The 14,625-nt window shown below is 39.7% G+C and overlaps 1 pseudogene; it reads right to left on the bottom strand.

Annotated features, from left to right (window-relative positions):
• Positions 1-3,797: 3,797 nt before the first annotated feature.
• On the bottom strand, positions 3,798-14,404 carry LOC141776930 (sodium- and chloride-dependent GABA transporter 2-like; annotated as a pseudogene).
• Positions 14,405-14,625: the final 221 nt, after the last annotated feature.

The following is a 14,625-nucleotide window of genomic DNA, read 5'->3' as shown; positions in this document are numbered from 1 at the left end:
ACATACTGTATAAGCACGGAGGGTTTTGTGGTTCAAAACTGCACTAAATGTAACCAGCGGAACTGTAGGTGTCTGTGCATAATTGGATACTGATCTCATGCGCACAAATGTATTAATGAGTCATAATATTATAAAGTAGTAATTTTACGTGTTATTTTCTTTTTTTTCTCGTAAAGTCAGGACTTTATTCTCACAACATTACAACTTTATTATCGTAATATTACAACTTCTTTCTCGTAATATGACTTTTTTCTCGTAAAGTTATGACTTTATTCTCATAATATTACAACTTTTTTCTCGTAAAGTTATGACTTTATTCTCATAATATTACGAATTTATTCTCGTAATATTACAAATTTATTCTGTAAATCTCATCTCTTTTTTCCCTCAATGTGACCCTAATACTCCGTAGTACATTTGCACTTGGGCCCTCACTGCATTAGACTTATATACTGTATACTTAGACTATAAACTGTGTTACCTTCATCACAATGCTCAAATGTTTTGCGGCTCCAGACAGATTTTTTTTTTTTTGTCTAAAATGGCTCTTTTGATAGTAAAGGTTGCTGACCCCTGAACTAACCCATTGGGTATCAGCAATGCATAAATCAGGGACACTAAGTTGAATGGGCTGAAAGCAACACACTGACTGCACCAATTTCCATTTTAATCACAGTATGGCTCCTTCTACATGAGTGTATGAGGTCGATCACAGCACAGTATCCATGAAGGGAGATGAGGCCTCCAGCAAGCTTCTTATTCACAAGTCTGGGTAACATCATTCTTTCTGAAAAATGTAAACTTGGTACTGTGTTTTAAGTCCATATAGTAAGCTAAATGGATGTGTACTACAGTACAAGGCACATATACACCCCAGATATGCTTCTATAGTGGCTATGTCACTTTTTATGTTAAAGTTATATTTCAGGAAACACAAACTCCTATACCTATTATCTCTGCTGAAGAAGTGTCTTGTGAGAACATACTGTTCTTTGGGTTGTTGTCTTGTACATGTTTGTATCACTTTCCCAGCCTAGAGGCTAGAGACAACGGCGACAGACTCTCACTGACGGCCCAAAAGTTGTTAGTTATATAAGTTCATCAAAATGAAAACGCGTTTTTTTTTCTCAATGGACTTCACGCTGGTCTGTACCTCGCTGTTTGTGCATCTTCAAAGTATAAAACAGTTGATTAAGCAACACATCAATCGATCACTATTGTGGTGGAATTTCTGATACACAAAGTAACTCAATAGGAAGGAAGAGGCCCCGGAGCTGTTGATGTCTTACACAGAAGGTTTATTGAAGCTGGATCAAGGAGCAATTGTCAGGTCTCCACCATTGAGGTGCTCTCTGCGTGAAGCCCTCACAACTCTGCCCTTCCTCCCTGGTGCTCAGTGTTTTATCCTTATCATGTTTTGACTTACTCGGTTCCTCTGGCATCTCTGACCCTGGTTGCCCCAGCAACTGGCTCTATGGTCCCTACTACAGACACAGCTGTACACATAACGGTGGCTCCCCTAGACAGAACTCCAACCCAATAATGTTAACAGAGGGACACTCTGAGAGACACTCTGAGAGACACTCTGAGAGACACTCAGAAAATTCCATCACAACTATGTCTTCTAAACCTGTTTTTCCTGTGGGCTCTTTTGGCTTATATGTTTGAGACACAGACAACTCATCGGGCTACACCCAGAACAGAAAAAATGCCTGGAGTGTTGCTGAAATTTTTTGCATTCTCAACAGTGTCTTTAACTGTTTCATCTGTGAAGCTTTGGCTTTAAAGTTTATGACCGATTTATGACTTTTTTATTAAAAGGCCATTTTTCACATTTAAAACAGATGTCACAGTCATCTCAATTTAGTTACAACTAGGCTTGGGCGATATGACGAGATTATCGTTCAACACGATATTGTTTGGCCACAATAATGGTCCTTACGTGTCAACGATAACAGAACGATATGCAATAATGCAAAAACCTGTTATGAATTTTGCACTATATTCAGTCTCTCTTTCCCTTTTGGTTTCCAGGTACATTGTCAAACAGATGGTTTCCAACAGTTGAAAAAGCCAGTTTCAAGCCAGTTCAAAGCCAGTTTCAAGGAAATGTCGAATACATCAGATCACCAACAAGCCACAGATATTTCAGCAAGACAGCAAGGTTTCCGCCAGTGTATTGCAAGCTCGTTGGCCTGCCGGGGGACTAAGGTGACTTCCCGCCGGGCCGGGGATTTATGTATTTTTAATGAATAAGTCGGTACGTGGGTTGTGTGGTTAAACCCTAACGAGTGTCGTAAAGTTGTGACTTTATTCTCGTAAAATTAAGATTTTTTTCTAATAATATGACTTTATTCTGGAAATCTCTGATTTTTTTTCCCTCAATGTGGCCCTAATACTCCGTAGTATATTTGCCCTTGGGCCCTCACTGCATTAGACTTATATACTATATACTTATACTATAGACTGTGTTACCTCTATCACAATGCTCAAATGTCTTGCGGCTCCAGACAGATTTTTTTTTTTTCCTAAAATTGCTCTTTTGATAGTAAAGATTGCTGGCCCCTGTTCTACACGCTTCGCACACGGGAGAGGATGCAATCTGCAACCTCACAGCTAGATAGCAGATATGTTATACACTGTATCTCTAAATGACTAAAAATAAACTTACGGGATGCAGTCCAAAACAAAGATACTCTACAATACACTACACCACACTAAAACACTGGAAAACTAATATTAGTAACTTCCCACAAGGAGATACAAAAAACTGACAATGAACCAGGGGAAACACAGAGATCAAATATACAGAAGAGCAGGGATTAGACAGGTGGAACAAATCAGAGCAGAGGCCTGTACTACGAAGCGAGTTCAACATACACAGGGTATCTTCTCGTTATCTGGCTTCACTAACCCTAAGAATCGAGATTTTACCTGGTTATCAACTCGGTAAGTCAACCCAGGGTTTCTCAGTCTGGCTGTGTGCGCGTTCACATGGACGTGGAGGTGTTTGCAGTGTACAATAAATCCCAGACATATACAAGTCCACAGACAGGCAGACAGACAGGCAGAGCGGCATATTTTACAAAAGGAAGAGCAAACTATAATATTAGACAAATACGAAGAAGTTATAAACACTTAATCCAGGCTAAAATTAACACAGTTGAAGGTGCCAAATTAATTCTATTCTAGTTTCATATGATCCGAGTCTTCACTAGCTATAAAACTGAATCCGCTACAACCTAAAAATGTCACTGTAATGCCTATTTCTGCACAGGCAGCACCACGATTGAATGTGTCTAGGCCAGAGAGCTTGCAGTTTTCAATCCGGTCTCTGTGATCTCTATGTAAGCCTTATATATGTGCACAAATATATCTGTGAGAAAGATCAACAAACCCCTGTACCAGCCTTTCAGGGTTTTGACAATGACAAAAGATATAGATGTTGTGTGAACAGGGATAGATAAAATGCAGCTAGTGATTGACAGGGCTACATGTTAGTTACGAATAACCCATTGAGTTTCTGCCCCATGAAGGAGCCTTTCAGTTATTAAATGTGTGGTTATGGTAGGCCTATGTGTTCAATGTTGAATACAATCAAAATAAGTGTGACAATATCAATACATTAACAAAATATTGGTGTTCTACTAGCTCTTTAAATGTCCATTTTCAAGTTTAAAGCCATTGTGTGTAGCATTTCTGACTTTGGTGTCAGTAGTATCAGCAATGCATACCACCTCATTCCTCCCACAGATCTAAATCGGGGACACTAAACTGAACGGGCTGAAAGCAACACATTGACTGCACCAATTTTATTGGACATGTATCATTTGTCAGACAAAGATTGGACCTGTAATCAACTCTTTTTTTCTTCTCTGTACGTATTATCCATTACATACACAAGAAACCAAGGAGGTACTGTAAATAACTCCTGGATTGAGTTTGGATCTGTAGTTCAGGCCTTAGACTCTTCTTTGATGATGCACTCATCAGGTCTTCGGGGATGCAAAACACAATCATTTTCTGTGAGGATGGAGAAACACGGCAATTAATATTCTACTAGACTATTCGTTTACTACATGTACTGTAAAGACCTATTCAGCTTCAGTTTAAAACATCAGAAATTATCAGCTGAAGGGGACTGAACGATTTGGCCTTTCTTTGGCCGCCTACAGAGTTCTGCACTGATGCAGCACATAGAGACAGGAAAGGTGAAGTGAATTTTGGATATGTTGTCTAACTAGAGTCCAATCTTGGAACCAATCGGGTATTGGTTTTACGACAGATAATCCTCTGGGGGCAAGCTCTCTTACTATCTCCCTCCTCTAGCGTCAGTGAGTATATGCTGTAAGACATTACATAGGCATGCAGTATCGTATCTATGCAGTTTGAGCATCCTGTATGGATCACCTCTACGTTACTGTCACAGTGTTCAAATTGTCTTTATGAACATTATCAGCTCAGAACTTCTGAGCAAACTGAAAAGACCATTAACTGAAACAGAAAAGCCAAATTATTCAGTCCCCACCACCAATCACCACATCACTATGGATCATTAAACTTAGAGCATTGACTGATGTCTCTGATTACAGGTGACTCACCTTCAGAACGGCCATCTTTTGGCTTTTCAGTTAAAGCACGAAGCTCTGTATCAGAACGAGGTGTTTCAAGGTAAAAAGTCTTTTTTGGTGTGTTACATAGGTCGGCTGCTGGAGTGCATAATGTTTTCAGTCTCTGTGAAAAGATCAATATTTGCCAGATCACTTGCATTGTAACATGAATAGTTCCCCACTGGAAACCTCAAATTTGTCTTCTGTGATATTTTATATTTTCATCAGTCAGCTCACATAGAACATGTAAATACAACGTGCAGAGAAATAAACTTAAAAGAAATAAAAACCTCCTCTAGAGGAACTTGAAAATGGGTGCCTTAGATTTATGTTACCAAACTAGCTATCAGACGTAGCTCCATGTGAGCTGCATGTAGGTTTGGTCAGAAAAAGGTCAAGGAATTGATCTTTTACTGCAAATGACTACACTGATTTAACTGAAATAACACAATGTTTTATTAACTTTATCTTTGACAGTAAATCTTTGTGATGACCGGAGTACGCTGTGCTGTCAGTAGACACACTTACCTGTCTCACTGTTCCCGGGGTTACTGCCATACTATAGATAATCCACAGAGGAGTCAGGATAACTGAAGAGAGAGCAAAAAATATCCCGATAGCGTAACCCCACCAGGGGTACTGGTAGGTGTTGTTGTATTTCAGCGGGGTGAACTTGATCAGCGACAATAACATTATTCCCTATTAAAAAAAGAAGAGACATGCAGATAAACAGAATACATTATTGTCAACATAAATATATTTTTCTTTAAGTCTTATTTTTCAGCTTACTTTCAGTTTTGACTTTTTCTCCTGAGTTTTACGTCTTACAGACACAATAATACACAATAAATTTACTTACAGCACAGATGGATGGTGTGAAGAACTTCCAACAATATTTCATATACGAAGAGGGGTAGTAGCCGATCATTTCCTTTATTTTGTCGTAATAACGCTCAGCACCTTGTAGACAGACGGACATTTTAGCTTTATAAACATTTAAAGATCAAACACCGGGCAGTCATCTGCATACAATTTGAGGATACAACTTATATTATTAGTGCAGTACAGATGAGAAACATTTGCAAAGTGAGTCACATGAGCAAATATCAATTCAATATCTTCTTCATATAATTTGTAATATTTTGATGAAAACAACACTGATGAGCACAACTCTATCAGAGAGTCTGATCAAAGTCTAAATTGCCAAAAAAGTGCCACTATTATTAATTATGGCATAGTTTAAAGGGGTACCACTACTTTGGGGGTATATACTGTGTTATTGTTAGCTTATTTAATATACTGTACTATACTTTTAAATCCACATTATTGAAAGCATATGTGTCAATTGACCTTGACTAAAATGTTTTTTGTTGCTCACCAAATATCCATCCCACACAGATGGACTCCAAAATTACAAAAACCATGATTGGTATTCCACTGCAAGCATAGTAGTCAAACAGCAGAAATACATAAAGTCCTCCCTACCGCACATAAGAAAGAGAAAAGAGATTGTTTTGTTCAAAATCAAAACATTTTTGACACAGATATAGAGACTTACAGACAGGTGCAGTATTTTGTAATAGTTTTTAATTTCACAGGTTAAACAAACTCTTACCTCGGTCACCATGAACAGGCCAATAACTAAGGATACACCACAGATCGCCAGCAGAAGTAGTTTACGTCGATGACCAGTGAAAAAGAAGGATGGATACATGTCTGATATGGATGTCACCAAGCTTTCCAGAGACACAAACTGTGGGTAAAAGATTAGTGTTACATCTACATTTTCCGCACTGATACCTTTAGGCCTTTAGTGGTTTGGATTAATGTTTTTAGTTTTTCGTCACCTTGAACAAACAAAGCAGCGTACATCCTGTCAAAACACTTCCTGCAATTAAACCTGATTATTTATGTATTTTTGGTATTTGGCTTTTTAATGTCTTGCATGCAATGCCTGATCACATAGTGCAACTCACAAGACAGACGCATTGACAATGTGTTATAATAATATATCATTTACAAGTGCTATGAAGCATTAAAATAATTAAAAGTGAAAGGAAGTGGGGAAATAGATTGAAGTTGTCTTTTCACGTAGAGATTTAGTGATAATTCAAAGCATAAGAATACGTTTATTTTAGATACAGCTGAATGGTAACACTTTACCTGACTGTCCAGTCCAAGGAAGATTATCATGATGAAGAAGCAGGCAGCCCAGAGTTGTGGTAAAGGCATCATGGCTACTGCCCGAGGGTAAGCAATGAATGCCAGGCCGGGACCTGCAAGTGGTCCAAAGTAGATGGCAAAATAGGTTAGGCATTAGTACTCTTATAGGTCATAATCTATTTATAGTAATAGGTCCATTTGACGCAAGAATTAGACCTGCTGAGTTTGTGTTGAGATGGGGAGTAACTAAAAGTGAAACTCTTATTTCTGGCCCAATGCACCCCAGCTGGTTTAAAGGAGGATGCTGACACAATCTTATCCCCGACTTCCTGTCCTTTACACTTACTCATATTTTAGGAGCATTTCAAAGCTTTGTCTTCCTAAAATGTCACATTACTAGAGCAGCGAAATGAAAATACATCTTGCTCACATTGCAGAACAATTATGTCACCACATCAGAATGACTTTTGGAATTTCCAGTTACGGTATAACTGTATGAAATCTGAAAATTCACATATCACAGCATTTGGCTGAAGTGTGTACCGTATACAGTATACTGTATGTGCCATATGCAGTACGCATCTCATTATGGGGACAGATATCAGTTCACACCACTACATGTGAGGATGTACTTGCAATCTCGGTACAGAAATTCAGTCCCCAAAAGGTTAGCCATTTACTTTAGTTAAAGCTTCTATAATCAAATGTGTATATTAATGATGAATCAAATGAGAGTGTGTGTGTGGAAAGGGGTCACTTAAAAGGTATAATATGCAGGAATTTCCTAAAAACAATGTATAGACTTATACAACAATAATCCAGTCTGTTATCTACTGTAGCAGGACGGGATACCCCTGTCTGTGTGCCAACTGATAAAACTTCATCTGGGCATTGCTGCAGAAAGACATTCCTGTGTCACAAGAATTGGCCTTCAATCACTACAGAGGAGTATTGAATAGACTCCCTAATACCCCTTTCACACCGAGGACTCAACCAAGGTTGAACCATGGTTGATTGTGTGTTTGAAAGGGTTAACCCGCGTTGACCGACTCGCCTTTGCGATCCAGGTCGAGAGGAGGGTCAGACCAGGGTCGATTTCAATGTGAACGGCACGGACCAGGGTCGCTAACAACCAGGGCGGGACAAATCTATTTGGAAAGGGTTTAAGTGAGATGTGTAGTTCTTATGGTTAAGAGAAAGCCAATGAATGTAGTCCATAGAGAGTCCTCATAAATACTGTACGTGTTCAAGGATGAGAGTGTGGCCCACAGCACTGTGAGGACATGACATCAGAGGTCAAGTTTGTACAGTTTAATTTAGGATTTGCAGACTTTGCAGTGAATGCAGGGAACTTCTTTTATTTTTTTAAGATGTACAAACAAAAACATGTTGGTAGATACTTATGATTTACTGTTTTTCACAGGAGCACAACAAAGCTAACATACAACAAAGTGTTTGCCTACAAACCGTCCCATACCTGATTCAGCTACCGTTGAGATGTCAACACCCAACTCATACGACATGAAGCCGAGGACAGAGAAGACTGCAAAGCCAGCAAGAAAGCTGGTTAAACAGTTTAGTGTGCACAAGGCAAAGGTGTCTCTGAAAATAAATAAAAAAAGATGATTAGGTATTATATCCTACGTCACATAAACAGTTAAAGGCATAAAAAGTATAGAATATTTATTTTCCTTACTTGTAGCAGTTGTTGTTGTATTTGTTGTAGCTTCCCATAGATGGCGTAGAGCCTACGCAGACACAAATGGAGAATAATATCTGGCTCCCAGCATCCATCCACACCTTAAAATAGTTAAATGAGCTGTGATTGCCTTTAAATACTCATTTATTAATTGATTTGATGTTTACTACATCCAGTTCACATTTGTGGTCAGTATGTTTGGCATTTATGTTCACATGGTTTTTAATGAGTGTGCCTCAGGTCTGCCTCTGTCAAAATGTCCTGTTCCTGTCCGCCCGGTCGTCTGCATTTGGGTCCTTTTACTTGCTTCCTCGTGCACACTTGTTTACAGATCATGCTAAAATTAAAATAAAACATATCCAGACACTGTCCTGCCCAGGAACCTCGCTGGGCTGTGAGTCCATTTTTGGCGTTGTGGCCAACCTTGGTATTGCGGCACGTGACACACACTGGCCCAAATGCTCTCAACCAGCTGGACCACTGAAGAACTGTAGCATGCATGCTTTATGGGCCCAAAACTCAGAAACCCAAGGAAGCCAGATAAGCTTCTTCAGCATATGCGCCAAGTGAGAAACTTTTATTGGAATAAATGGGGTGTTATTTTGGAACACAGTATCTAGTTGTCATCTTACATCCTTAGCTCCGCCTAGTGGTGCCTAGCTTTTGCAGCAGTTGCTGTGGGTTAACTTAGTAAATTTTTTACATATTCACATAATACCAGCATCTCTCATCTACAACAGCTTGTATGACAGCCTTTCCCTTTCAACTGATTAAGTCCTATGCAGCCATCTGAATGTGGCAGATGTGTCCCTTATCTGCAGTCTCTAATTGAAAGATAAGGTTGGAGTTATTCTATATTTTTCTTACTGTCAATAAATTCCATCGGAGGATCAAGATGAATAATCTGTTAGTCGGTCTAGCCAGAATGTGGCAAATGTAACTCTTTAAAAACAGGTCGCAAATATACCATTTATTTTTTTAAAGGCTCAGTTACATCCTAAAGAGCAGAACACTAGTTTTTAGCAAATGTCACTCAAACAGGAGTAAATAGTTGGTTTGTTGGGGACAATTTTCAGCCACAGATTTATACACATTTTGTCACAGTTTGATCCTTGGTGCCTCCTCTACATCCCCACTTCCTCAGACACTATTAGTTGCTATTCCCTACCTGTCCACCAGATGCCCTCAGATTTTTTTCACCAAATTTCCTCTTTCACCTGCTCTCACTTCCCTCATCAGTCACTCACTACTTATACCGGTTCACTTCCTTTTCCAGTTTATCATCTTTGCTGTATGGCATTTTCGTTACCCGTTACCTGCCTACCTTTTAGACTCTCAGCCTGTAAGTCATTTTCAATAAATCACTGAATTCATCCTGCTGCCTTCTCATCTGTTTCATGTGTGTGTGGGGGTCCTTCCCCTGCTAACTGTACTCCCCACCGTGACACATTTGATGCTCTAGTGAAGTGCTTCTTTGGTCTGCAGGACAGTGTAAGAGTGACTGAGTCAAAATCAACTGAAATTCTTGTATTAAATCGTAATGAAGATTGAAGATGAAGATGTCAACCAGTGAAAAGTTGTGGATGTAACATTTGCAAGTAGGATCAATTAATATTTGGTTTTGGTTATTGCCAGCCTCATTCTAATGTCAAAGTCGTCAAGTTCATCACTGCAAGTGTGCCAGTGTTCTGCACAGTGAGTCACTTATACATCCACTCATCACTCACACATGAACCTCACCTGAGGATCAGTCAGACGAGTTGGATCAGGAGAAAGATAATATCGAATTCCATCTACAGCTCCTGGTAATGTCAGCCCACGGATCAGCAACACAATCAACATCACGTAGGGAAAAGTGGCCGTGAAGTAGACGACCTGAGAGAGAAGCACCAATACATACTGAATTCAGTGGTGGTAAAATTACACATCAAGGTTCCGGTTTCAATGTGTTTGAAGTTCTATTAACATCCCGTTGATTATAATAGTATACATCTCACCTTTCCGGACGTCTTGATCCCTTTCCAGATACAGAAGTAACAGATGATCCAGCTCAGCAGAAGACATCCAGCCAGGTCCCAGCGGACACTGCCCATCTCCTCAATTCCTCCAGACAAACCCAGGACTCTCCTCCTGTGTGCAGAAGGAAAATTATGGTACATTTTTATGACTTTTTTTTACTCTTTTTTTATGACAATTTTGGTGATATGAGTACTTACTGCCAGAACTCTTTAACTGGAGATGTTGCATTTTCATTGATGTGACCATAAACTGAATCATTATAACCACAATCAACGCAGTTCTCTTGCAGTGGAAGAATAAGAAATAACAAGTTAGAATAGCTAGATATTTTTAGAATATGCTGCCATGTTGATATTGAGTCAGCTTTGGAAGAAAAAAAGATTTTTTTTAATACATTTCCAGTTCCTCTTCTAGAAACAAACTAGTTATTTGTCGCCACTGATTGTAATACTATACTTATACTGTATAAGGCCATGGCACCATCATAATGCGAATGTGTACCTGTGTTCCAAGTGTTGTTGCAGCTGGCTCAGGGGAGTACAGTGTGGAAGGAGGAGAAGAGGTAGAGGAAAGCCCAAGCCAGGATGACGATATAATACACCAAAGCGTATGTCATAATCACTTGACTGCCGTAGCCTAAACCTATTCACAAAAATGATCAAATTTCAACATTGGGTACACAACCAGTAATGTAACAAGTTGTTCAAATACTATTATATTGGTATCAGTACCATATTGGTATGCGAACCAGAATATGCAGGTCAAATGGGGCAATCGAGTTTCCGATGTGTACATGAATAAGTTATCTGACCAACTAAGAGGCTGTAAAACAGGCTGTATGATTGGTAACACCTTGGTAAACCATTTTATGTATGCTGACGATCTGGCTTTTGTCTCTCCTAGCAGTGCTGGGTTTCAACAGCTGTTGAATATATGCTCCGAGTATGGGGTCAAATATGATGTGCAATACAATGCAAAAGGAGTGTTGTCATGTGCTGTAGAAAAAAAGAAGATATGAACCTTAAACTTTCCGGCTCTTTATCTATCAGGACAACTGCTATGTGTTTGTAATAAAACAAAATACCTGGGGCACTTTATTACAGATCAAATGTCTGATGATGACGACATGTACAGGCAGTGCCGTGTGTTATATGCTCAAGCTAACATGTTGGAAAGAAAATTCTACATGTGTTCAGACCATGTCAAGATAGGTCTCTTTAGAGCCTATTGCACTCCCCTCTATACTGCCCCCCTGTGGGCCAAGTTTAAAAAAGGTGAGCATGCATAAGCTTCAGGTTGCCTACAATGACTGCATGCAGATATTACTTAAGAATCCCAGGTGGTGTAGTGCAAGCGAGCTGCTCTGTAATGCAGGTGTCAACACTTTCCAGGCTCTGGAGAGAAACCTGATGTATACATTTATATGTCAGCTAAATGATTCTCAGAACACCATTATCATGCTACTGTCAAATCCTTGTTTTAGTGTTATAAGATGCCAGTCACCCCTGTGGAACCATTGGTATAACTGTCTTTTATAAAAAGTTGCAGTTTCTATTTTGTGTTTATGTATTGTTGTTCGTGTTGTATGTTTTTTAATGGATTTTGAGTCTGTCAATAAAGATGAATTGAATTGACTATGTACTGTATTGAATATAAACCAGCAGTACCTTCAAATAAAGGACATATTTTCCTCCAACATGTGATTCCACCCTGACCAGTTAACTGTCCCAGAGATACCTCCAGAAAGAAGATGGGGATTCCACAGGTGAGCAGGAACACAACATAAGGAACCAAGAAAGCTCCTAAAGGGGAGAATTTAGTGAAGTAATGAATTATAGGGAGACAAATACAAACACAAAATGTTAATGATTTAATACCATTCTTCCAGTCATTTAACTTTCTGCTGAACAATACAATGAGACTTTTAAATCATGTTCTCACCTCCTCCATTTTTGAAGCACAGATATGGAAATCTCCAAACGTTGCCCAGTCCGATGATTTGTCCCACTATTGACAAAAGGAACTCCCTCTTGTTGGCCCACTGGCCTCTCTCGTCACACTTTGCTGGAGCAGGATTTGGACTGTCCTCATCTTTCATGAGACTCTTCTCTGGATCACTTGCTGGCTCCATCGAGACATGAATGCTGTGTTGAAATGAAAGTGATGAGAAATTATTCATCTTTAGTTGGTCTAAGTGCAATACCTTCCCTGCTGTACACACATTACATGGACTTTCAAAAAAAGCGCTCGCAACCCATTTCTGAGTCGCTCGCCAAAGGTTCAAAGAATATGTAAACAAATTTGATAAGATAAAGTCATTTGGTAAACCTCAATTTCTATCCAATTCACAGACATCCCGCCCCCTTCTGATACAAACCGATTATTTGCCAATCAGCTGTCAATTAAACGAGACAAGCTGCTGCCAAGTTTGTTTACATCAGTGACGCCGTAACATTTGGGTCTTTCCCATTTGTGCTTTTATACGGCTTGACTCCTCTCCTCGACTCCTCTCCTCGCGTCTTAGTCCCACCCACGGGAGATGCGAGCGGAGGAGGCAAGGAAACGACTCGAGGAGAGACGAAACGAGGAAATATGTTTTTAGAGACATGAGACGTCGTTTCCTCTGAAGCGTCACGTGAAGCGTCACGTGAAGCGACGTCCGTTTCTGATGACAGCAGCAGCTGATCACAGCTGGATCAGATGTCAGTGGGCTTCAACAGCTGTTTTTGTCTGAACTGATCTAATATTAATAAAGAAACAGAGTTATCAGAGCAGCAGTGTTTCTCTCTGTAGCCTGCACATGAATAACAGCTGCAGTCTGTATTGGCCTAGGAAGTGTAGAAGTAATCCCTTGTTAACTATATAAAAATGTGATAAACAATGATAAAAGTATTAATCCTATAACACTGTTTTTACTACTGAAACAGCATACAATCATAGTGCTGCTGTGTTGACCCCAGTGCTGTAATACTCACACTGGCCACTATAACTCACAGCTCTAGTGATGTCATGTAAATTCCAAGCAACCTCGCAGCTGCAGGGGTCCCAAAACAGGGAATCTGGCAGAGGAGGTACCAAGGTCATATGTATGGCAGAGGGTATATGCTGATTAGTAAGACAGAGACCAGTAGAATTGAGGAATACTACGATTTATCATGACAGGATAGGAGGTGAGTTCTTTGTTCCAAGTATACAAGGTTATGATGTAAAGATTGCGTTTTTGTCAGTTGCGTCCGGACAGACGTGTCCGGACCTGCTCGGGTTTTGGTTGTGTTTGTGTCTGTTGATATTAAACACGATGAAAACTCTGCTTTTTGCAAAATACTTGTACAGCATCAAGTGATTCATTTGAGTAACCTGTGTTGACTTTCTGACACCATTAAAATTGAACATTGAAGAATATTGAGCTGGGATCTCTGCCGTTCTTGGCCCAAGGCTTAAGATTTCCAGACTCAACATAAGGAGGTAATATATATGTTTTCTCTCTATGGCCACGCCTTGGCTCCGTAGTCTTCTGCACCACTCCGCCACTCACTTCCCACGTACACACACACACACACACACTTAGCTCTGCTATTCTCCAAATGACCTACGCTACTCGTACAACAACTGGCTCTAGAGACGGCCATTCGCGTTTTTCACCGTAGTTCGTCTACACGCTTGGCACACAGGAGAGGATAAAATCTGCAACCTCACCGCTAGATACCTCCAGATGTTACACACTGTACCTTTAAATGCTGAAAAATAAACTTATGGGATGCAGTCCAAAACAAGCAGAGGCCAATCCAAAAAAAAAAAAACAGGACACTAAAACACTGGAAAACTAACACTAGTAACTTCCCTTAAGGAGAGACGACAAACTGACAATGAACCACAGGAAACACAGAGATCAGACACAGAAGGAGGGCAGGGTGATAAGACACAGGTGGAACAAATCAGGGCAGGGCAGACAATTACAAAAGTGGGAATGCACATAGGCAGGAAGTAAATAAAACAGGAAACAGACTAAGCATAAATGAATAACAATGACAAGGAAAAAACATAACAGAAAACCCAGAAAACAAAACCTCAAGAACTGATCAAATAAAACCAAAGATAGGTAAACTAATAAAGGCCACTAAAAAAATTATTATG

The sequence above is a fragment of the Sebastes fasciatus genome, chromosome 11 (assembly GCF_043250625.1).
Source record: "Sebastes fasciatus isolate fSebFas1 chromosome 11, fSebFas1.pri, whole genome shotgun sequence".
NCBI lineage: Eukaryota > Metazoa > Chordata > Actinopteri > Perciformes > Sebastidae > Sebastes > Sebastes fasciatus.
This window is presented reverse-complemented; position numbering and strand designations above follow the sequence as displayed.